Consider the following 25,733-nt stretch of genomic DNA (forward strand, 5'->3'; position numbering starts at 1 on the left):
GAGAAAATGTCTCCATTGCTCGTCAGGAAAGACACAAAGAGATAAAAACAGAAGGCCCAGCTCCCTTCCTACATAGTTTGCAGAATGGCTACACAATTTTCAGGACCTAGTACAAAATAAAAATGAGAATGAAGGAAGTGTTCCTTCAAATGTTATTAAGACTTTTAAGTGACAATACAGAAGTATTAAACAGTGAGTCCCCTATATACCAACAAGTTCCGTTCTGAGAGTGTGTTCATGGGTCCAATTTGTTTGTCTGTCCAACAAAGTTAACCTGGATATCCAGCTAACACAATCAGCTATATAGTACTGTTTACAATTTATAGTACAGTTTATAATTCTTCTTATAATTCTGTTTATAGTATGGTTTATAATTCTTTTCACACAAATTATACATAAAAACAAACAAATACAAAAAAACAAAGATAGCATTTTAAATCTTACATCACAGTACCTTGAAAAGTTCAGTAGTTCAGTGCAGCAGCTGGCATACATGGCTGGCATCGAGTGAACAGACAAGAAGAGTTACTGACTGGAGGAGAGAGTGGAGGTGGGAGATGGAAGAACTGCAGGATCGTCAGCAATATGAGATGGAGGGCAAGCTGCAATTTCACTCACACCTGACTTTATGGAACACACATTCCCATCTTTGAAAGTATGCAACTTGAAGGTTGGTATGTAGGGGACTTAGTGTACCAAGCATGGGCCCTTCTGAGGGTGGGGCTCTGTGTGACTACACTACACCAGTCACACACTCCTGAAGCTAAATAAGCTACCACAAATCAAAACAGCAGTCTTGCTGTACTGGCTATATTGAGGAATTTTCCCCAAAATGGTCAGCCCCTGATAGGGTGATCAACTTGGCCTGGTTTGTCCTAGACTATCAGAAGTTTAGCACTGAAAACCCCACATCCCAGGCACTTCCTGAGACCCAGGCAAATTGGGACAGTGCGTCACCACCCTCTTCTCTGAGGACCCAATCTAGTGACAGAGCTGTCCTCTGGATTTCTACTGGTCTTAATTTCTTGCTCTCAGAACCAGTGGCAATCTGAAGCCAGTCTCTATCTCTGTGGAGGTGTGTAAAGCTATTCCAAATGTCCCTAGATTTATTCCCTGACTTCTCATGTCCTCAGAGAGAAGCCTAGCGAATTATGATTCTAACTGCTCGTGTGTGTCAGAAGTAAGCTAGAATGTGCTTCCATGTAGCAGAACCTGTTGGAATTTCTTGTAACTCTAGAAAGAAAACTGCATTGCAGGATTTGGCAGTTGTACACTTGTAGTCTTTCTTTTTCTTTTTTTTTAAAGGTGTGAGACTCCAACAATGTGCAAAGTATTATTTCTATTAAGACAAATTACACATTATATAATGCCTGGCCACAAAACAGAATATGTTTTAATTAATTAAAAGTGACAAAAATGGCAACCCACTCCAGTATTCTTGCCTGGAGAATCCCAGGGACGGCGGAGCCTGGTGAGCTGCCGTCTGTGGGGTCGCACAGAGTCGGACACGACTGAACCGACTTAGCAGCTGAGGCAGTGCAAAAAGCACTTCATAGCCGTAAAGCTGTGCTTATATGTATCCTTGGTTATAAATGTTAGGAAGTGATTCCATCAAAAAAAAAAAAAAAAAAGTGACAAAAAATATATCCATGTAAAAACTAATGAGGACTTCCTTGGTGGTGCAGTGGGTAAGAATTTGCCCAATGCAGGGGACACAGATTCAATCCCTGGTCCAGGAAGATCTCATATACCATGTAGCAATGAAGCCCCTGGGCCACAACCACCGAACCCATGCTCTAGAGCCCACAGCTGCAACTGCTAAAGCCCGCATGCCTAGAGCCTGTGCTCCTCAACAAGAGTAGCCACTGCAAAGAGAAGCCCATGTACCTCAACAAGTAGTAACTCTTGCTCACCACAACTAGAGAAAGCAACAAAGAGCCGGTGCAGCCTAAATAATTAATTAAACAATTAATTGAAAAACTAATGAACTGTCAATTTGTGTCATTTTGTTCCAAGGGTATGATCTTAACTACAAATTTAATTTCACCTGCTTGTTTACTGTTAAACGTGAACTGAACATTCACTAAGCACTTGTCTGGAGACATCTTGGTGAATTTAATTCCATATCCGCTGTGGAACTGCTTAAGGTTTAACATTTAGGTGTTCTTGCTGCTGCTGCTGCTAAGTCGCTTCAGTCGTGTCCGACTCTGTGAGACCCCATAGAAGGCAGCCTACCAGGCTCCTCCATCCCTGGGATTCTCCAGGCAAGAATACTGGAGTGGGTTGCCATTGCCTTCTCCAGTGCATGAAAGTGTAAAGTGAAAGTGAAGTCACTCAGTCGTGTCTGACTCTTCGCGACCCCATGGGCTGCAGCCTACCAGGCTCCTCCATCCATGGGATTTCCCAGGCAAGAGTACTGGAGTAGGGTGCCATTGCCTTCTCCGTTAGATGTTCTTAGTAATATGCTAAAACAAAAAAACTAGTTAATTAGCTCATTAAACAGATATCAGCCTCGCTTATGTCTTCCTATCATTTCCTGGTACATATTACACTCCCCTGGGATATTGGATATGCCAAAAGTATTTCAAAATTACTCACTCAGCTAATGTCCCTTACCTCAGTTAATGCCCTTGTATATTCTTCACTGAGAAAATAAAAGACACTAGACAGAAGCTCCTACAGCCTCCTCAAACCAAATGGACCAGTCTGCCTTTACCTGCTCCCTGACTTGCTGGTCTTCTTGGAAGCCACAAGACAGTGCTCTGGTCCTACCCGAGTCCAACCCTCCATGATATTCTGCAGTCCACCCCTTTTGTCCCCTCAAAGACTTGCTTCTCATCCCCAAACAACTTTTAAATATTCTTTCTCTTTTATAAATCACCTTCCAACTGAAAGATGATATGCTAAGATGATGATTCTCAAAGTATGGTCCCTGGACCATCAATATCAGCATCATCTGGGATTTGTTAGAAACACAAATACTTGGGGGGTGAGAGAGCTGGACTGGGAGTTTGGGATTAGCAGATGCAAACTATTACATATCAAATGGATAAACAACAAGGTTCTACAGTATAGCGCAGGGGACTATTTTGAATTGTTGTTCAGTCGCTAAGTCATCTCCAACTCTTTCTGACCCCATGGACTGCAGCATGCCAGGGTTCCCTGTCCTTCACTGTCTCCCGGAGTTTGTTCAAACTCAAACTCACATCCATTGAGTCAGTGATGCCATCCAATCATCTCATCCTCTGTCATCCCCTTCTCCTCCTGCCCTCAATCTTTCCTAGCATCAGGGTCTTTTCCAATGAATCAGCTTTTCAATATCCTGTGATAAATCATAGTGGAAAAGAATATGAAAAAGAATATGTGTGTGTATATATACATATATATATATGACTCACTTTGCTGTACAGCAGAAATTAATACAACATTGTAAATCAGCTATACTTCAAAAAATAGATTTAAAAAATAATACTTGGGTCTTATTCTAGACATCCTGAATCAGAAACTCTGGGGCTGAAGCCCAGCAATCTGTGCTTTAACAAGCCTTCCAGGTGGTCCTGCTACACACTAAAGCTTGAGACCAATGATCTGTGGATGACACCCCTCAGTTTCCCTCCACACCACCTCACACCTGTGTCCAAAGAGAAGGTGGCTAGATCACAGGACAGAGAGAGCTCTCCAGAGTAGACTGGAGACTGCTGCCCTTGACCCTCTCCTGATCCTATTCTTATTAATGATGGTGGAAGCACAGATGGCACATCCATGTCATTAACCGATGATAGAGAGCTGGATGGCATAGAGATGTTGAATGATGACATTAGTACCCAAAGACACAAAGGGATGGTCCAAATATCTCAAGATGAAACTTAATAGGGTATATTAGTTAGGATTAGATTCAGCTTTGAGTGACAGAAAACCCAAAATAGCATTGGCTTAATAAGAGAGAAATTTGATATTTCTCATTCACACAAATGAACTCTGGAAGTGTCAGGCCAGAGTCAATCCGGTGGCTCCACTCCCTGGAATTCCCAGGACTCAAGCTCCCTGTCTGTCCCATTCCTAAGATACAGCCTCATCGTCAAGTCAAAGATGGAAACATTTATGTTTCAGATAGTAAAATGGAGAAAGGATGGAGAAAATGGTCCGTTCTTGCTATCTTTTAAGGATTCTGGATAAAATCACATTATCCTGCTGCTTCGTACTGGCCAAAACTTATTATGGCCATAGCCACAATGGAGGCTAAGAATTGCAGTCTTTATTTCTCTGGGAAGTTCAACTAGAAAACTATGCTATGGAAGAAGGGAGAAGAAATATTAGAACACAATGAATAGTCTCTACTGACCAAAGCAAAAATAAAGACCTTAACAGAAGGTCTAAAATGCGAATGTCAGACTTCCCTGGTAGTCCAGAGGTTAAGAATCCACCTGTCAATGCAGGAGACATGTGTTTGATCCCTGGTCGGGGAAGATCATTCCACAGAGCAACAAAGCCCATGAGCTGCAACTACTGAAGCCCAAGCACCTAGAGCCCAGAGTTCTACAACAAGAGAAGTCACCGCAATGAGAAGCCCAAGCACCAAAACTTGAGAATAACCCTCTCTCACCACAAGTAGTGGAGAAGGCAATGGCACCCCACTCCAGTACTCTTGCCTGGAAAATCCCATGGACAGAGGAGCCTGGTAGGCTGCAGTCCATGGGGTCGCAAAGAGTCGGACACGACTGAGGCAACTTAGCAGCAGCAGCAGCACCACAAGTAGAGAAAGCCTGCAAGCACAGCAACAACGACCTAGCACAGCCAAAAAATAAAATGTGAATGTACCTTGAAGATTGCTGGCAGAGGAGGGGGAGGTAGGCAGTAACAGCCCTCTGCTGTCTCTCTATGGGCTATGCTTAGTTGTTCAGTCATGTCCGACTCTTTGCAACCCCATGGACTGTAACCCATCAGGCTCCTCTGTCCATGAGGATTCTGGCTTAGGTAACCAGAGAAGGTGGTGGTGGTGATGGTTTTGTCGCTAAGTTACGTCCAACACTTGGCACCCTATGGGCTGAAATACATCAGGCTCCTCTGTCCATGGGACTTCCCAGACAAGAGTACTGAAGTGGGTGACCATTCCCTTCTCCAGGGGGTCTTCCTGACCCAGGGATCTAACCTGAATCTCCTTCATTGGCAGGCAGGTTCTTTACTAACTGAGCCACCAGGGAAGCATGAGAAGTAAAACTGAAATTCTCAGACACAGTGCTAACTTCAGGGAAATCATCAAGATGTGGCCCTTCTCCATATCTGGCTCTGCAGTCCTCCATGGTGGGTTAATTCCTATGCTTCACATGCTGGCAAGCTGTTTGCCCACAGACCCAGGCCCCTCTTCTCTGAACCTGCTGGTGGGCCAGGAGAAGTGCATATTCATTCTGCTCCATCACATCTCCACCTGTTTCTCAAGTCAGCCTCCTCTAGCAAAGTGGTTCTCAATCCTGTCTACTCATTGAAATCCCTTCAGGAACTTTTCAAAATCCCTGATACCCAAGCCTATCTTTCTAAATCTGACTTTATTGGTCGGGGTAGGACTCTGGCATTTTCTCAATTTTCCCAGGTGATTCTGTTGTTTACTCAGAGTGAAGAACCCTTGATCTAGCACACCATGGAAAAGTGGTAGCTCTGCCTCTTGAATGTCTCTGGAGTCAGGTCCCCAGACACTGCGTGGGGGTGTCGTGTGTCTCCTCCATCAGGTCCTTACTGAACGGCTGGAGACCCCCTGAACCTCCACATCTGAGTTCCCTTCATAGGATTCTGTGTCTCTCTGTGGGGCTAGATGGAGGGACCCCCAGACTGCCCTACTTTTCTATCTCCCCAAGGTCTCTGCGTATGGCTGTCAAGGTTGATTTTCTTTTACTAAAGGACTGGGGCGATTTTAAAAGGAAAACACCAACAGGAAGGAAAAAAAAAAAATTAAAGGTTTGGAGAGCCATCTGCTCATAGACTATAATTGAAATCTAAGACCAAGACCCGAAGAATGTCAACAATTAAAAGCTCCATAGCAAGGATTAGTTGATCAAAGAAGCTGGGAAGGATTATCCAGAGCAGGTCACAGGAAATCCACAAGAGCATGGACTCTGGAAGCCAAGAGAACAAAGGCTGAAAGCACCAGGAACGAGCTCACCCACTTTAGTCTTTTGTCTACTGACCTCACCTGGTGTCATCTATGCTGGTGACTTCTTTCAGTGAAATGTGAATATTCAGAGCGATGGCAACAATGCTCCAAATTTCACTGGAAGCTCAAGTTACTCCCCATGGATATGTTGTCCGTAGATACTTAGATTTCTCTACCAAAAAAAAAAGCTCATATAGTACAGGGAACTTTGCTCAATATTTTGTAATAAACTGAAAGGGGAGAGAACTTGAAAAAGAATAAATACATGTATTTGTGTAACTGAATCACTTTGCTGTACACCCAAAACCAACACTTTTTCATTGTTAATCAACTATATTCCAATGTAAAATGAAAACTTTTTTAAATAAATAAAATGAAATGGAAGGACTTACCTGGTGGTCCAGTGGTTAAGACACTATACTCCCAATGCAGAGGACCCCAGTTTGATCTTTGGTTTCAAACTCTTTCATTTCACATGCTCAACTAAAGATCCTGCATGCTGCCATTAAAGATCCCACATCTGCAACTAAAACCTGGAGCAGCCAAATAAATAAATAAATATTTTTAAGAATAAATAAATAAGGCACAAGCCCGGGCCAGCCACTGGCGACTGCTGCCCAAGAAACAGTTCGATGACCACCAAGGAGATGAAGGTGGCCAAGAGCAGGGCGCAGTTGGTGCCTCAGCCCTTCAAGGGAGTGGACCTCAGCCCCATGCAGGATGAGGGTGTGCTTAAGCTCATCAAGAGAGAAGGCCCTGGCTCAGAGACGCCCGTGATCAGGGACCGAGTCTTCGTACACTACAGGGGCTGGCTGCTCGATGGCACCAAGTTCCACTCCAGCCTGGACTGCAAGGACAGGTTCTCCTTTGACCTGGGGAGAGGGAAGGTCATCAAGACTTGGAATGTTGCTGTAGTGGCCATGAAGGCAGGCGAAGTGTGCCACATCACCTGCAAGCCAGAGCATGCCTAGGGCTCAGCGGGCAGCCCTCCCAAAGCCACACTTGTGTTTGAGGTGGAGTTGTTGGAATTCAAGGAAGAGGACCTGACAGACGAAGAAGACAGGGGGTCATCAGGAGAATATGGAGGTGATGGGGAGGGCTACGCCAAGCCCAGTGACAGCGCCATCCTGGAGGTTGCACTGGAAGGATACTTCGAGGACCAGATCTTTGACCCACGGGAGCTCAGCTTTGAAGTCGGTGAGGGAGAGAGCATGCATCTGCCCTGTGGGCTGGAGAAAGCCATTCAGCACATGGATAAAAGAGAACATTCCATTGTGTATCTTAATCCCTGTATGCTTTCAGCAACGCTGAGAAGGAGAAGTTCCAGATCCCACCAAATGCTGAGCTGATGTATGAAATACAGCACAAGAATTTTTGAGAAAGCCAACAAGTCCTGGGAGGTGAGTTCTGAGACGCTGGAGCAGAGGACCGTAGTGAAGGAGCAAGGCACTGTGTACTTCAAGGAAGACAAGTACAAGCCAGTTGTGCTGCAGTACAAGAAGACTGTGTCCTGGGGCTTCCCTGGTGGTCATGGTTGAGAACCTACCTTGCAACGCAGGGGACACTGGTTCAATCCCTGGTCCAGGAAGATCCCATATACCATGGGCAGCTGAGTCAATGCACCCCAACTACCCAAGCCCGAGCACTCTAGAGCCCATGCTCCATCACAAGGAGAGACCACTGCACTGAGAAGCCTGTGCCCCACAACTAGAGAGTGGCCCCCACTCCCTGCAACTAGAGAAAGCCTGCGCACAGCAGTGAAGGCCCACCACAGCCATAAATAAATAACTAAATTTTTTTTTTTAAAAAAAAGAAGAAGATTGTGTCCTGGCTGGAATAAAAGTGGAGCTTCTCTGATGAGGATGCACAAGAAGGTACAGGCCCTTCAGCTGGCCTCCCACCTCAACCTGGCCATGTGTCATTTGAAGCTGCAAGTCTTCTCAGCTGCCACTGAAAACAGTAACAAGGCCCAGGAAGTGGACAGCAACAATAAGAAGGGTCTTTTCCACCTGGGCGGAGAAGGCAATGGCACCCCACTCCAGTACTCTTGCCTGGAAAATCCCGTGGACGGAGGAGCCTGGTAGGCTACAGTCCATGGGGTCGCTAAGAGTCGGACACGACTGAGCGACTTCACTGTCACTTTTCCCTTTCATGCACTGGAGAAGGAAATGGCAACCCACTCCAGTATTCTTGTCTGGAGAATCCTAGGGATGGCGGAGCCTGGTGAGCTGCCGTCTATGGGGTCGCACAGAGTCGGACACGACTGAAGCGACTTAGCATAGCATAGCATAGCATTTCCACCTGGGAGAGGCCCACCTGGCGGTGAACGCACAGGCTGACTTGCAGAAGGGCCTGCAGCTCTACCCAGCAACAAGGCGGCCAAGGTTCAGCTGGCCACGTGCCCGCAGCAGATCCACAAGCAGCTGGAGGGGAGGAGGGGCTCTATGCCAGCATGTCTGAGAGGCTGGCTGAGGAGAGCAAAAGACTCAGGCTGCAGTGGCTGCAGGAGAGCAGCCAGCTGACATGGAGATGAGAGACAAGCAGAATGATGAGGGGCGGTGAGCGGGTGGGAGTAGGGCAGCCTCAGCCTCGCCCCAACCCTGTCCCCATGACTGCCTGTCCCCCCGACCCCCAGCCCCCTACTCCACCCCGGTGTGTGTGTGTGTGCGAGTGTGTGCGTGTGTGTGTTAGTCTCTCAGTTGTGTCTGACTCTTTTCAACCCCATGAACTGTAGCTCACCAGGCTCCTCTGTCCGTGGAATTCTGCAGGCAAGATTATGGAGTGGGTAGCCGTTCCATTCTCAGGGGATTTTCAACTCAAGGATCGAACTGGGGTCTCCTGCATTGCAGGCAAATTCTTTACCATCTGAGCCACCACAAACTGAAGAATTTTGAGTGAATTAGAGCTTTAAAAAAATTACTTAAATAAATAAAATACAGACTCCTCAAAACAAAACAGAAGCTCACGCAGAGCTAGGAACTTCCCAAAAGATCTTCTCCAAATATAGTGCTCCTCAAATCCTTCCACCTATTAAGTCAGAGATCTAGAATTCCCAAACTGTGTGTGCTGAGGAACCCAGGGTCACCGCAGTGAATCAGATGAACCCGCAGGATATTTTAAACTTTTGAGGAAAACACAAGAACACTTGTTGCATGCCGTACAAATTACAGTCAGTAAATTACTTTGGATCTAACTACTTAATAATCTAAAATCTTGTACATTTTTGGCCCATGAATAAATAACTGAGCTGACTATAACCATGAGCCTAGAAAGTTTGGGAAAATCTGAAACAGGTAAATGCTTGACTCCAGCACTCTCTCTTCCTCAAATTTACCATCACTGCAGCTGTCAGCCTAAAAATAAGATCCCCCCAACCAAGAACACAAATATTTGTTTCCTACTCCAGCTCTAAGGGAATTAATTGTTCCCATTTAGAAATTATAAACAACTATGGGTTAGGTGAAATTCGAATTCATAATAGAAACAATCTAGAGAGCATACGAAACTGAAATATTTTATTTCAAGCTCAACAAATATCTGAAGAAATCTAATTTGTATTCAGAACATTTTCAGGGTTTATATCTTTTGCTTTTAGGCCAGGAGTGCAGGATGAGTATTCTAATAACAAAAAAGAAAATAAAACCATTGGGTGAAAACCATAGGCCTAAATCCTAGTTTATACCAATTAAATTTGTTTAATTCTATGGCCAAAGAACAAATTTCTAACTCTGGCTTTATATATGTGTTATCAGGATAATATTGGTTAATATTACAGTAAGTCCTAAAAAAGAAAAGCTCTAAAAATCAGTGGCTTAACACCCCCCCATTCCTCGCCACAAAGCTTTATTTCTCACTCACTTAGGCAATAAACAAGATAGCAGATAAATAAGCAAGGAGGTAATCACAGACTGTGGCATGAATCTTATTATTTAATTAATGAACTAATGTGGGGTTTCTTCATTAATTTATTCAATAAATTTGGGTTGAGTAGTAGATTTTGTACCAGATATAGTTCTAGTGCCAGCAATATGATGATAAATTAAACAAAGCTTATATTCTTCTGGGAGGAGAGACAACCCATAAATGAAACATAAAAAAAAAAATAAGCAGAGATAAGAGCTCTTAAGAACAACAAGGCAAGACATGTGGTGGCCTTGGCTATATTGATGTTTGTGTATTTTGGGGTTCCATGTGGATGCTGATGAACCATCAGTAAGATTGTTTGCTACATACCATATCTCCCCTCTTTTCCATCATCAAAACTCAGTGATGGGATTTCATTGGATTTGATTTATTACTATATAAAGATTTTCAAAATATATTAAATTAAAATTTTAAAAATCAGGTTAAAAATGGTATGTATGCAATGATCCCATCTCAAGGACTGGACCATATGAAGCAATATGGAAGTCCACACATTAATATGCTAACAGAGAAAATCCTGGATGTTGAAATTACACATAATTTTGTTTTTGTTTTTCATATGTAGAAAATGCATATTTTCTAATTCATCTGCAATAAACATTGGTTATTAACATGATAATGAAATAAAATGTATGAACACTCTATGTGGGTTAAGAGGCAAAATAATTCATAGATTATATAAGTATATAAGTTTTCCAGGGAGAGCAAAGGTATATAATATTTGAATTTGCTCTTGGAAACGTCAAGAAGGCAGACAAATTTGGAACTTGTGGAGGTATTCTCAGAGTTAGAATTTGTTATTCTCTTGTGGGATGGGAAAGGTGGGCTTACATGAAAGAGAGAAAAAGAGAGGTAAGTAGTGTTATGATGTATGAAGAGAGAATATAACCACTGTTCTGGGGTAAATCAGAGAGGCTTTTCTACCTCTAAGTTTGTGCTGCCCCAAATCATCAGTCCTGGGATGATTTTGTCCAAGCCACTTCCCTGGATGAGGATACAATCCAGAGGAAGACCTAGAGAGGCTGAAACTCAGCTAGATCCTTGAGGTTCCAAGAAAATGGGGACACGTCATTTGCTTTCACTCAAGCAACAAGCATCAGAAAGTACAAGATGAGCTCAGGGTCACCAGTAAGGGAAATGAATGCAGGACAATGACAAGGCTGACTGGAGATTCTGGCTTTTAGATCATAACTACTGTCATCATCAACAACGTGGTCATCCTGATGATGCAGGTATGGAATCTTAATAGAATGCCAGGAAATGTGTTGTTTTCATGATCGCATTCAATATATTGTGTGCAAATTAATTATACTTGTGTTATATGCTTTATGGACTTCCCTGGTGGCTCAGAGGGTAAAGCATCTGCCTACAATGCGGGAGACCCGGATTCAATCCCTGGGTTGGGAAGATCTCCTGGAGAAGGAAATGGCAACCCACTCCAGTACTCTTGCCTGGAAAATCCCATGGAAGGAGGAGCCTGTTAGGCTACAGTCCATGGGGTCACAAAGAGTCGGACACGACTGAGCGACTTCACTTTCACTTTCTATATCCTTTATATATTTTATATACTTTATAGATTTTAATATCTGGACATATCTTATACTAGAGTACTCACAAACAAGGTCATGTTAGGGAGAAGAACACTTCAAGGCTCAGGCAAGTAACAATTTCCAGGTGCAAGGAAGAGTCCTTGGAGGCACGGGCAGGCAGCTTGTGTGTTGGGAGATGCCGAAGTTGTATTAATAACAGAGATAGAAAGTGATTTACTATTTCTGGATGGGAAAAAGTTCTGGATGGGAAAGAATTCTTCTTCTCACTTGGGAGTTTTCCACTGAACTCTAAATGAAGACTCAAGAAGTAGAATCATAAAAGAAGGCAAGTGGGGAAAGATCAAGACGTGGCAAGTTACCCTCGCTCTTTTTTGCTCATCCTATTAGGCACTTGTTCCATTCCCATCCTATCTTGGGACACAACTCTGGGATAATGGAAACATCTGCTGTATGCCAAAATCAAGGGTCAGGAAGAGAAAACGTTAAGAAGTATCCAGAATGACTATTTCCTAAGTCCTGGGCAATAGAATGTATGTGAAAGGAGAGCCAAAAAGCTGCCTGTAATCAGCAGACACAGAAAACAAGCTTATGGCTACCAAAAGGGAAAGGCAGGGAAGGGATAAATTAGGAGTTTGGGATTAACATGTACATAGCACATAGTACATAAAATAGACAACCAAAAAGGACTACTGTACAGCACAGAGAACTATACTCAATATTTTGTAACGACCTATCAGAGAAAAGAATATGAAAAACAATATATAGATGTATAACTGAATCACTTTGCTATCCACCTGAAACCAACACAAATCATAAATCAAGTATACTGCAATAAAAAAAATTTTTTTTAAATTCTGCAGCAGAAAAAATTATCATACTAAATGGAAAAAAATTTTTTTTAAATAGGACTTCCCTGGTAGTCCAGTGGCTAAGACTCTGCGCTCCCAGCACAGGGGGCTCAGGTTCGATCCCTGGTCAGGGAACTAGATAGATCCCGCATGCTGCAGCTAAGACCCAGCACAGCCAAATGGATAAATAAGTAAAGTTTAAAAAAAAAAAGAAAAAAAAAGCTTTAGGTCAGTTCAGAGCAGATTATGTGAGTACTGCTGACATATCATCCACATCTAAAGTTTTCTAATTCTTTGTAGTCCTGGGTCTTATGTGGTCTCTGTGGCTGCACGGTTAGGCTAGCACACCCCTTCAGCTGTTCCAAATCACCTATGTGCTTTGCTCTTTCTATGAAAACTGAAAAAAATTTTAACCTTAGTTTTCAGAACTTGAGAACTTCAGAGTTTAACTTCAATTTAAGGAATTGTAACAGAGAGTGCTAAATTTTTTACTATTTTACTCTTTCAGTATATCATTTTTAAACAAAGTTTATAAAACTAAAGAACAGGTGTAACTCTAGTTTCTGGCTGTGTCTGGTAGTCACATCATCTAATTGTCTTTTATGTAGGTTCTAAACCAACAGGCTATAGTCCTTTAAATCTCTCCCCTTTGTTTTCTAGACAACATCCCATTCATCTGTCTTTCCCTCCTGTTTCACCCTGAAATGACCTGAGTCTGGAGTGTGCAGACACTTAGTCTGAGCCTGCCTTTGCCTGATTCTTGGTCCTCACTTCTGTTAGGATCTGTGTTTATAGTTACACCCTACTCTTTGTTTCTGAACTACAACAGAGTGTTTTATGGATTTTGGGGGGACAAATATGTATCAAAAAGTGAACTTTCTCTGTGGACACTGATTTTTTTTCAAACTTTAAACTTTTTATTTTGTATTGGGGTATAGCTGATTAACAATGTTGTGGTAGTTTCAGGTGAACAGCAAAAAGACTCAGCCATATATATAAATGTATCCACTCTCCCCTAAACCTGCTTCCCATCCAAGCTGGCATATAACATTGAGTAGAGTTCCACATGCTATACGGTAGGTCCTTGGTTATGCATTTTGAATATAGCATTTTGAATATTTGTATATGACCTTCCCAAGCTCCCTAACTATCCTGTCCCCTGGCAGCCATAAATTCTTTCTTTAAGTCTGTGAGTTTCTTACTGTTTTGTAAGTTCATTTGTATCATTTATTTTTAGAATTGTGGGCACTGATTTCTATCTTGTGCTTATAAGAAATCAATCTGCCTCAGGATTAAAGAGTTCCATCAGGCTTCCCTGGTAGTCCGGTGGTTAAGAATCTGCCTTGCAATGCAGGGGACACCGGTTCCATCCCTGGTCCAGGAAGATCCCATATGCCAAGGAGCAACAGCCTTTGCTCTAGTGTCTGTGTGCTACAACTACTGAAACCCAAATGCCTAGAGCCTGTACTCTGCAACAGGAGAAGCCACCGCAATGAGAAACCCATGCACCACAACCAGAGAGTGGCCCCTGCTTGCATGTAGCAACGAAGACACAGCACAGCTAAAATTATAAATAAATAATTTTTTAAAATAAACATACAATATTTTTTAAGTTATAAACAGCTTCATCTTTTTGCCTGCAGCATCTTGCCTTATGTCCCATCAATAGCCACATTCTAAATCTAAGACTTCCCCTGAAATGTTTCTGTCCCATTCTTGCCCCCTTACCATCAATAATATTTTTCCTTCCAACTATTTGGTTTAATTATTCTTTTACTTTTCACAGAGATTCTCAAATTCTGCAAAAACACATCCATGGAGTACAACCTTCTGTCTGAAGTTGTAATGACAAGTGTACTTGTCAGGGTATTCCAGAGAAACAGAACCAGTGGGAGATTATATACATATATTCTTTATTTATTATGAGATATTGGCTCATAATATTACAGAGGCTAAGAAGTCCCACACCGTCTTCCTGGAGACCCAAGAAAGCTGGTGGTGTAGTTGGAAAGCCTTACAGCCAGAACCAGTGGTGTAGATTCCAGTCCAGGTCTGAAGGCCTGAGAACCAGGAGCTCCCAAATCAATGTCTCAGCTCAGCAGTCAGGCAGAGAGACAATTCAAACCTCCCCTGCCCTTTCATTCTCTTCAGGCCCTCAGGAGATTAGATGATACCCCCACACACTGGGGAGAGCCATCTGCTTTATTTAGTCCACCGATTTAAATATTTCTCTTGGAAACACCCTCAGGTGCATGCATGCTAAGTCGCTTCAGTCTTGTCCGACTCTTTGTGATCCTATGGACTGTAGCTCACTAGGCTCCTCTGTCCATGGGATTCTCCAGGCAAAAATACTGGTGTGGGTTGCCATGCCCTCCTCCAGGGGATCTTCCCGACCCAGAGATCGAACCCATGTCTCTTTTTTCTCTTGCACTGGCAGGCAGGTTCTTTACTACTAACACCACCTGGGAAGCCTAAACATTCTCTTAGGCACCCGGAATAATATTTAACCAGTTAACTGGACATCCCAAGGCCAAGTCAAATTGACACATAAAATTAACCATCACGACCAGGTACATCAAAATAAAAATGCTGGCCTTGGAGATCAGAAACCAGGCTGTTAGACCTGCCTGTACCTCCTCCCACTTCTGTGAGCTTGGAAAGTCTGAGGCCATCTGGGATCTGCCGTGGGGAGACTTTATTTCAAAGAGATCATGTATTTTTTTCTTACATATAATAAGGTTATTTTTCTTTTTAAAATTTATATACCTTGCACTATCTTCACTATCTTTAAAAGGTAGAATCTTTCCACCTATACCTATCAAATGTATTATCACTCTTGTATAAAAGTATTTGATTATATTCACATTTTTAAGACATAAACTAGTTATTGTACATTTCTCCTTGGTTCCATGCTTTCTTTTCTCTTTAAGTGTACAGCTTTTTCACATATGTGTATGTGCTCAGTCATTCAGTTATGTCCGACTCTTTGCAACCCCATGGACTGTAGTCCACCAGGCTCCTTGGTCCATGGGATTTCCCAAGCAAGAATACTGGAGTGGGTTGTCATTTCCTTCTCTGGGGGAGATGACACTACTTTGCACATTACCATATACAAACTCGATAACCAACAAGAACCTACTGTATAGCACAGGGTGGAGCTCCTCTTACAAGTGCCCTCTCTGAGTCTAGTTCATGAATTTATTTTTAAATCCTATGACTTATCCATACCTCTCCAATGCTTAAGTTATCCACAGCTGATTTCTATTGTTTATAATTTATATAACCCTTACTATCCCTCCAGATTTTTCCATGGATAAGTTTTCAGGAACCTCTTTTTTCTATGTTCTCCCCACTTTGTCTTCTTAAACGTTTTTCCCTTTTTTAGGAAAGATGGGGTAAAGGGATAGTTAGGGAGCTTGGGATCAACATTTACACCTTTGGTATATTTAAAATGGATAGCCAACAAGGACCTACTTTATAGCACAGAGAACTCTGCTCAATGTTATGTGGCAACCTGGCTGAGAAGGGAGTTTCGGGAAGAATGGATACATGTATATATGTGGCTGAGTCCATTTGCTGTCCACCTGAAACTATCACAACACTGTTAATCAGCTATACTCCAATATAAAATAAAAAGATAAAAAAATTTTTTTTAATTTCCTTTTTTTTCCCCTCGTCATACTTGTTCCTTCTTGTATTTTCCACAAAGTCCTTAGTTTCTCCAACCTGAGGGGTTGCAGGAGGTTCTCATCCTGCTTCTTGGGAGAAGTTTTGAACTTTAATATTCTTTGGAGCAGAATATCTACTGGAAAAACAAACCTTTTTTTCCCTCACATTGACCACCTCCCATAGCAAAATTCTGAAGTATTATTCAACAGAATCTCTCCCTACTCTGTCTGCAAAATATCTTCTCTCACAAAAGATGATGAGAGAAAGGAAAGATGGGTTTGAAGGTGAAAGATAACTCCATCCTGCCACATTTATAAGAGGAAAAAGCAGAAATAATTTAGGTGTCCGACAGGGTTGGTTAAGTAAAGTACAAGAGTATCTACTTACAAAATTGTTAAAATAACTATTATATCACATAGCAGATAAATGCAATACCATTATCAAATAGAACTCAATGTATACAAAATAAAACATCTTGTTATCATAGCAAGAGTTCCCCAAGGAAAATAAATAAATATGAGATGGAACATGAAAACCCTCCATGGGAGAAAATGGCTACCCTGGGAAGCACACAACAAAACACTGAAAACCCCTTTACAGAAGAGCAGGAGATCTTTCTCACAGAAGGGGCTTCCAATAGAGCTATTAAAATCCATGAATAAGTAAATCAATTCTTGGTCATCCCCAATAGCTTTTGTTTTTAATCTGCCCAGCCTACTTTGTCTCCACTTTCCCTAGAAACAAACACTATCCCCCTTCCTCAAGAATGTACACATGTGACCCCAGCTTGAGTGTCACAGGACCCTCTTCCCGCCTTAGTGACTGGTCCAGGGATGAGCATGGAACACAACCGGGGCCAAGTGAAGTCCTCGAAAGAGATTTTTCTGCTGAGGCGGGTGAGAAAGCCTGCTCCCTCTTTGACCATGAATGACACTCACCTGACCTCGGCTCAGTCAGCATCAGGCCCCACTTACCTTACAGCAAAGCCTGAGAAGATGACAAGGGATAACCCAGCCCTGAGTGCCTGGAGCTGCCCTCAGACTCATGCATGCTGTGTGCCAAGTTGCTTTAGCTGTGTCCAACTCTTTGTGACTCCATGGACTGTAGCCTGTCAAGCTCCTCTGTCCATGGGATTCTCCAGGCAAGAATACTGGAGTGGGTTGCTATGCCCTCCTCCAGGGCATCTTTCTAATCCAGTGTCTCTTAAGTCTTCCGCACTGGCAGGTGAAATCTTTACCACTAGTGCCACCTGGGAAACCCCCTTAGCCTCATAGACGGTCTTCAATTCTGTGCTACCTTCCAACAAAGCCTCCTTGTTCCTTTATCAGATGAGTTTCTGCCATAGCATCCCACCTAGAACCATCATTCACCTTAAAGTGAAATCGCTCAGTCGTGTCCGACTCTTTGCGACTCCATGGACTGTAGCATATAAGGCTCCTCCGTCCGTGGGATTCTCCAGGCAAGAATACTGGAGTGGGTTGCCATTTCCTTCTCCAGGGGATCTTCCCGACCCAGGGATCGAACCTGGGTCTCCAGCATTGCAGGCAGACACTTTACCCTCTGTGCCACCAGGGAAGTCATTCACCTTAAACGGTGGCCAAATGCATCTGTGGACTCGCTGTCATTTGCCCAGAGTTTTGCATGATTTTGGTGCCAGTCATCCCTACCTTCGTTGTCCTCTCGACTGAATCACCTGCATAGCAGTTCAGACAAGCCAAAGTCCAAATCCAGGGAGCTACCCAGGACCACACACAGACATTCTCTTCTCTCTTTCTTTGGGCCATGCAGAACCACAGTATCTTCAGAGTCTTGGTTATACAAAATCACCTCCATGCTATCATACAGAAATCACTTATCTCATTAAAGAAATAACACAGGATCTCAAAATTCATAGATGACAATCACCAAGAGGGCTATCTCATTGCCTTTGTCTGGTCCAAATTTATCTTTCTGCACAGCTGGGGCCATAACTAAACACCTGGACACAGAATTGAAGGCAAATGGAGAAGTGAGGCAATTAGACTGGCAGTTCAAAATAAGAGTAAGAAGGACTTTTTACTTGAAACATGGGTTCAGGCTAAGTTGACTTAAACCGCTAAAGAGAACAATGTGGACAATAAATGACAATCCACAGTCTGTTTTCAGTTACAACTGTCTCTGAAAAAGAATATATATATATATATATACACACACACACACACACACACATATATATGACTAAATCACTGTGCTATACACCTGAAACTAACATGACCTTGTAAATCAACTATACTTCATTTTTAAAAAATTTACAACTGTCATAAATTATTTATTTAAATCTAATTTGTTATTAACAAAGTATGAACCATTGTAACAGCAAAGAGGTTGCACTAAGAGTTTATATTGTCTGAACAGAAGTTTAATACAAAGTTGGTGTGGGGGGGGCAGAAGAAAAACTCAAAGAGCTAAATTACATTTAAAATGAGTGACAAAAGCTAGTGAATTATCACTAGCTCTAATTCTAGCCATATTTTATGACTTTCTAGAACTTTCAAAGACATGTTTTATGAATACAAATGGTTAATTTTATGTGTCTACTGACTTCAACTGTGGTACCCAGTAGTTTGGTCAAACACCAATCTGGATGTTTCTGTGCAGATATTTTTTATGTTATTAACATTTAAATCAGTAGACTTTGAGTAAAATACTCTCTACAATGTGGAGATTAATTAATTAATATAGATTATTCTCTATATATTACTGTCTCATCCAATCAGTTTAAGGCTTTAAGGGAAAAAGAATAACATCCCCCAAGAAGGAAGAAATTCTGTCTGCAGACTGGAGACAAGACTTCAGTGTCAATTCTTGCCAAAATTTCTAGGCTGCCAGTCTGCCCTACAGATTTTGAACTGTAGGAGAACCCTGACTAATACATTAATACGTGTGTATGAGTGCATGTATACATACACACAGCACAAATTTATATTCCAAAGGAATAGAGTCAGACTCTGGAGTAAAACAATTTGATAGACCCTATATTGAATTAGGAAACACTATGGAAAGAAATAATACAGGATAGGAGTTAGAATATCTTTACATTTAATCTTACTTGAATTCTTTAACCCAATTAATAACACAAAGCTGGGATTTATTTATTATTATTAATACAGCTCTAAATGATCTGCCTCCTAATTTCTCTTTAATTAAAGTCACTTCTGTTCTTAAAGGGGGACATACTACTAATTTTGGTTGTGCTTCTCATTAAAGGAGCTTACATTTTTCTATTTCCACAGCAAAGTGATATTTATCTGGATAATAACGAGGGCTTCTCAAACTTTCATGTGCATAGGAATCACCGGGGATCTTTTTAAAATGTAGATTATGACTCATTTGGTCTGTGGTGGGGACACTTAGACACTTCATTTTTAACAAGTTCCCAGGCGATACTAATGTCTTTGTCTGGGTCCCACATTTTGAGAAACAGAAACTAGAGCAGCGGTTCTCAAGTTTTAGAAGCCCCGGAATCCCCTGAAGGGCTTGTGAGAAAACAGAGAGGTGGGTCCCACCCACAGAGTTTCTTTCTTTATTTTTTTCAAGTATTTGTTTATTTTTGGCTACGAGTGGGCTTTCTCTAGTTGCAGTGAGTGAAGGGGCTGCTCTAGTCACTGTGCATGGCTTCCTTCTCACAGTGGCTTCTCTTGTAGCGGAGCACAGGCTCTAGGGTTCAAAGGCTTCAGTAGTTGGAGCTCCAGGGCTCGGTAGTTGTGGAGCTCACGCTTAGTTGCCCCAAGGCATATGTGATCTTCCAAAATCAGGGATTGAAACTGTTACATTGCAAAGCTAATTCTCAACAACTGAACCACCGGGGAAGCCTTCCCTCTTAGGGTTTCTGATTTGGGGGATCTAAAGTAGAGCCCCAGAACCTGACAAATTCTCACGTGGTACTGATGCTGCTGGTCTGGGAGCCACACTTTGAGAAACACAAAACAAGTGATGTTTCCCTAATCATGGGAATCATCTGGAGCACCTTTAAAGTTAGCAAGACCCATGCCCCTCTGTTAGAGTCAAGACAGTAGGTGCTGGAGGACCAGAATCTGTGATCCCAACAAGCACCTCAGACTGTTCTTAGAACAGTGAAACAATCAGCCAAGGAGTTCTCTCAGCCCTTGATGTTTTTCCAAACCCTGTGTCAATATAAAAGTGTGAGCCTTGTGGACCTCCTGAATCCCACGTCTGGAAGCGGGGCCAAGCAGCTACACATTTTGAACATTCACCAGTGATTCTAACACCCACAGAGCTCAGAACCACTGACTGGAACTATGGCCCAACTCTGGCTACACATTAGAGACTTTCTGAAGTTTTCTTTCCCTTTGGTATCACCATCCCAGCTTCTGATTTAATTAGTCTGGAGTAGGAATCTGAATTTTAAGAAAAATATTCCTAGTAGCTTCTGAAGTTCAGTAAAAATAGAGAATTCCAAATGGGAATTTCAGCCCCACATTGGCTTTAGGATAAACTTAAAACCACAAGTATCTCCTTTTCTGAGCTCTTGAACAGGGTGAGCAAAGCAGCCCTTTCCATACCTCCATTCCCCCTCATACACACATGGGACACACTTGTCTCCTAAGGGTGAGACTCTACCCTGGCAAGAGGCACACCTGCCTCCTGCCTGAGTGCAGCATCCTCCAAGAGAGTGAAAAAAGCGGCCTCCTCCACTTTACTTTTGATGCTTTTGAACTGTGGTGTTGGAGAAGACTCTTGAGAGACCCTTGGGCTGCAAGGAGATCCAACCAGTCCATCCTAAAAGAAATCAGTCCTGAATATTCATTGGAAGGACTGATGCTGAAGCTGCAGCTCCAATACTTTGGCCACCTGATGTGAAGAACTGACTCATTGGAAAAGACCCTGTTGCTGGGAAAGACTGAAGCCAGGAGGAGAAGGGATGACAGAGGACGAGATGGTGGGGATGGCATCACCAACTTGATGGACATGAGTTTGAGTAAACTCTGGGAGTTGGTGATGGACAGGGAAGCCTGGCATGCTGCAGTCCATGGGGTCACAAAGAGTCAGATACAACTGAGTGACTGAACTGAACTGAACTCCATTTTACAGTCAGATCTAAACTCATTCATTCATTCAAAATATTTATTATGTTCCTATTATGAGCCAGCACTAAACTAGAAGTTGAGAATATAATTAAACAAGTTATGTCCCTGATTTTAAGGAGCTCATGATCTAGTAAAAGATTCAAGCAAACATGAAAAGATGGTCAACATCACTAATTACTTCACATCTATCAGAATGGCTATTTTTAAAAAGACAGCAAAAAAACAAAAGTTGGCAAGGATGTGGAGAAAAGGGAGAAGGGAGGACGAGAAGTGGGTGACAGAGGATAAGATGGTTGGATGGCATCACCAACTCAGTGGAAATGAGTTTGAGCAAATGCTGGGAGATAGTGAAGGACAGGGAAGCCTGCCGTGCTGCAGTCCACGGGGTCACTAAGAGTCGGACTTGGCTGAGCGACTGAACAGCAACATGCATTCTTGGTGGGAATGTAAATGGGCAGAGCCACTGTGGAAAATAGTATGGAGATTCCTCCAAAAATGAAAAATAGAATGATCATGCAATTCAATTCCTTGAAATTTAGCTGAATAAAACTAAAACACTAATTGGAAAAGATATATGTACTCCTATGTTCATTGCAGCATAATCTACAATAGCCAAGATATGGAAGCAACCTAAGTGCCCGTCAATAGATGAATAAAAAAGATGGGATATATAAATATATGTGTGTGTGTATATATATATTACTTAGCCACAAAAAAGAATGAAATCTTGCCATTTGCAATAACATGGATGGACCTGGAGGATAAGTGAAATAAGTCAGAGAAAGACAAATACTGTATGATTTCATTTATATGGAATCTAAAAAACAGAACAAAAACAGACTCATAGATACAGAGAATGAACAGGTATTGCCAGAGGGGGAGGAAGGTTGGGAAAGAAAAGAAATAGGTGGGGAAGGTTGAGATACAAGCTTCCAGTTCCTAAATATATGAGTCCTGGGTATGACAAGTACCATGTGGGGAATACAGTCAATAACTATGCGGTATCTTTTTATGGTGACAGATTGTAACTATACTTATTCTGGCAATCATTCTGAGATGTATAGAAATACTGAATTACTATGTTGTGTAACAGAACTAATGTAATATTGTAGGTCAATTATGCTTCAAAAACAAACAAACAAACTCATAGGAAAAGAGATCAGATTTATGGTTACCAGAGGCAAGAGACCTGATGAAAGGAGAGGGCTGGGTGAAGGCAGTCAAAAGGTGCAAACTTCCAGTTATAAGATAAATAAGTTCTAGGATGTAATGTACAACAGGATAAATATAATTAACACCGCCGTATGTTATACATGAAGATTGTTAATAGAGTAGATCCTGAGTGTTCCCATTATAAGGAAAAAATTTTTTTCTATTTCCTTAATTTTGCATCCATGAGATGAGATGAGATGGTAGATGTTCACTAAACTTACTGTGATAATCATTTCATGATGTCTGTAAGTCAAATCAAGCTTCCCAGGTGGCACTAGTGGTAAAGAACCCACCCACCAACGCAGGAGACATAAAAGACACAGGTTTGATCCCTGGGTTGGGAAGATCCTCTGGAGGAGGGCATAGTAATCCACTCCAGTATCCAAGCCTGGAGAATCCCATGGACAGAGGAGCCTGGTGGGCTAGAATCCATAGGATCGCAAAGAGTCAGACATGACTGAAGTGACTTAACATGTGCACGCGCACGCGCACACACACACACACGTAAGTCAAATCACTATGCTGTACACCTTAAACATATACAGTGCTGAATGTCAACTCAGTAAAAGTAGAAGGAAAATTCAATTAATTAATTTTAAAAAATTCTTTGAGATTCAAGGAAATAAATGGTACCTTGATTCACATCGACACTCCTATTCCCTGGGATTTAGGTGACAGAGGGAGGAACTCTAAACTACCCCCTCCGAGTTAAATGAAACACAAGATATTGACCTACACCATCTTCTCCCAGGAGCAGAACTCCACCAGCCACATTGGGCGGGAGCTGCATCATTTAGCAGCTCCAATAATCCAACATGCCCTTTGAGTGAAGGTGTTAGTCTCTCAGTCATGTCCAATCTCTGGAACCCCATGGATTGTAGCCCTCCAGGCTCCTCTGTCCATTGGATTCTCCAGGCAAGAATACTGGAGTGGGTTGCTATTTCCTTCTCCAGGGGATCTTCCCAACCCAAGGATCGAACCTGGATGTCCTGCATTGCAGGCAGATTCTTTACCACCTGAGCTACCCAGGAAGTCTTTGAGAGCTCTCTCAAAAAAAAGTAAAACACGGACTTCCCTGGTGGTCCAGTAGCTAAGACTCCGCCCTCCCCATGCAAAAGGCTCAGGTTCGATCCCTGAGTGGAGAACTAAATACTACATGCCACAAGTAAGACCCAGCACAGCTAAATAAATAAATATTTAAAATAATTATAATAATAAAAGAGAACTGGAAGTGTATTTTGTTTGACATGGACAGTTCTGTTTTCTACTATGTTCCATAAACTGAAATACCCACAGGAGGAGTTGTTGCTGTTTCCCGGAGTATAGATGATCCTGGTAAAGTCCACAATTCACCCAAGGAACTGATGCTCCCTGAACCAACTGCTCCTCCTCACTGCCACTCTCAAAACCATCTTTTATCCCGTGTGCAAGTCAGGCAGCAACCACAGCATGGCGCTGGAGCAGAATGACCGCAGCTGAGCAATTGCCTCTCCTGAAGACAACATCTCGCTGTCTCCTTGTGGATTCCTGATATAAGAAGTCATCAGTCAGTCAGCTGTCTTTGTCATTTGGGATTAAAAGTAAATAAAATATTTCTCAGTGTTTCTTGTCTTCCTCTTATTAGAATGTTATGAAATATTTCCACCAATTACCCACAGTCCTGTTAACCAGGCCACAGTCTGCTGTTCACATCTGGAGGGGAAGATATTGGTGAGAAGAGTTTTAATTTAGCTAAGAGTTTTCTTTAATGAATCTCATTTTGGCAGAAGGAAGTCATGACAGGCATTATAATGCCATCTAATCTGCCACAACCATTTTCAAGTTGCTGTTTTTCCCTTTCTTCAATCAATTCCATTATTCCTTTCCTTTCAACATCCCCAAAGGGTCAAGCCCCTGTAGATAGAAAAAATAATATATTGAGCCGTTAGCTATTCTTTAAATGAAAAATGTTTCATGTTGCTTCATCTTAATTTACTGTTTTTTCCCTTTAAATTATACAATTTGTGCCTGGCTGAATATAGACTGGGTCTAGCTTAATTGCAATATTTAATATACGTAGTCCTAAGGCTTTGCTGCAAAGCAAATTAATTTTCCAAGGAAACTGACAAGATTAATAAGTCTCCATTGAAACCAGGTTCCAATAAGTGAAGCTGAAATCAGTTACATAGGTCTCTTGGCTTCTTCAACTCACTTCTGTGTTGGCTGAATTTGTTTATGTGTGTGTGGAAAAAATTTCTTTTTCCAGAAATGAGGTTTCCTCAGATAGAAGAGTAAAAAGCAATGATATGTTTTAAAAACCACTCATCTGCTTTCTTGCTTGCTGTAAAATATGGACAAGTTGCACAAGCTCTATAAACCTCAGTTCCTCACTAGTAAAATGGGGCTAAAATAGTACTAACGTCATGGGGTTATCGTGAGCATTAAATGACAGCAGATCAGTACCAGGCTGAGTGCCACACTTAACCTCAGAATAGTCATTCAGTAAGGTTTCTGCTGATAGTCTATTATTACTATTCTCTTTAAAACTAATAAGGGAGGGTTTGGATTAATTAAAGGTAACTATTTACTTTTCTCTCAATATTCTTTATCCTAAATTGTCAGATCCTACCTATCTGCTTTATATAGGCTCTTCAGCAACTAGATTTTTGGATGAATTTGTAGGGTGGTTCATAGAGACACAGACTTGCTTTGCCAGTTTAAGAAAGAGAGCTATTATTCAGGGAAATATAGCAATGCATGCACTGGTAACATACCACTGTACTGCACCTCAAAAGAGAAATACTTTTTCTGTAATCCTTTCTATAAAAGCAAAATAACAGTGTTGAACTATTAAAAGTATTATAGAAAACGTCACCCCTTTAATCATTTACCAATGTCCCCAAACTAAGGGAAGAGGGGGAAAATCAAGGAACATGAAGTCCTGAGTCCGAATTCCATTTCTGTTTCTAATTGGTGACCTTGAGAAGGACTTAGGACTTCACCATTTGGGGGGTGAGATATTGTATTAATGTATTTGAAAGATGGCTATACATTTTAAGTTATAATATCTGAAAGAAATGTGACTTTATTAACAAGTATGATAATTTGCCACTGCTTATAAAGAGAATAGGGCTTCCCAGGTGGTTCAGTGGTAAAGAATCCACCTGCCAATGCAGAAGACACAAGAGATGCTGGTTCAATCCCTGGGTCAGGAAGACCCATGGAGTAGGAAATGGCAACCCACACCAGTATCCTTGCTTGGAGAATTCCACATATAGACTGGTGGGCTACAGTCCATGCAGTTGTAAAGAGTCGGACA

At 42.0% G+C, this 25,733-nt stretch overlaps 1 pseudogene; it reads left to right on the plus strand.

Moving 5' to 3' along the window:
- The first annotated feature begins 6,777 nt into the window (after positions 1-6,777).
- LOC145510763 (peptidyl-prolyl cis-trans isomerase FKBP4-like) overlaps positions 6,778-25,733 on the plus strand; it is a 32,130-nt pseudogene continuing 13,174 nt past the window's right edge.

The sequence above is a fragment of the Giraffa tippelskirchi genome, chromosome 6 (genome assembly GCF_054371585.1).
Source record: "Giraffa tippelskirchi isolate mGirTip1 chromosome 6, T2T-mGirTip1v1.2.pri, whole genome shotgun sequence".
Classification (NCBI taxonomy): Eukaryota; Metazoa; Chordata; class Mammalia; order Artiodactyla; family Giraffidae; genus Giraffa; species Giraffa tippelskirchi.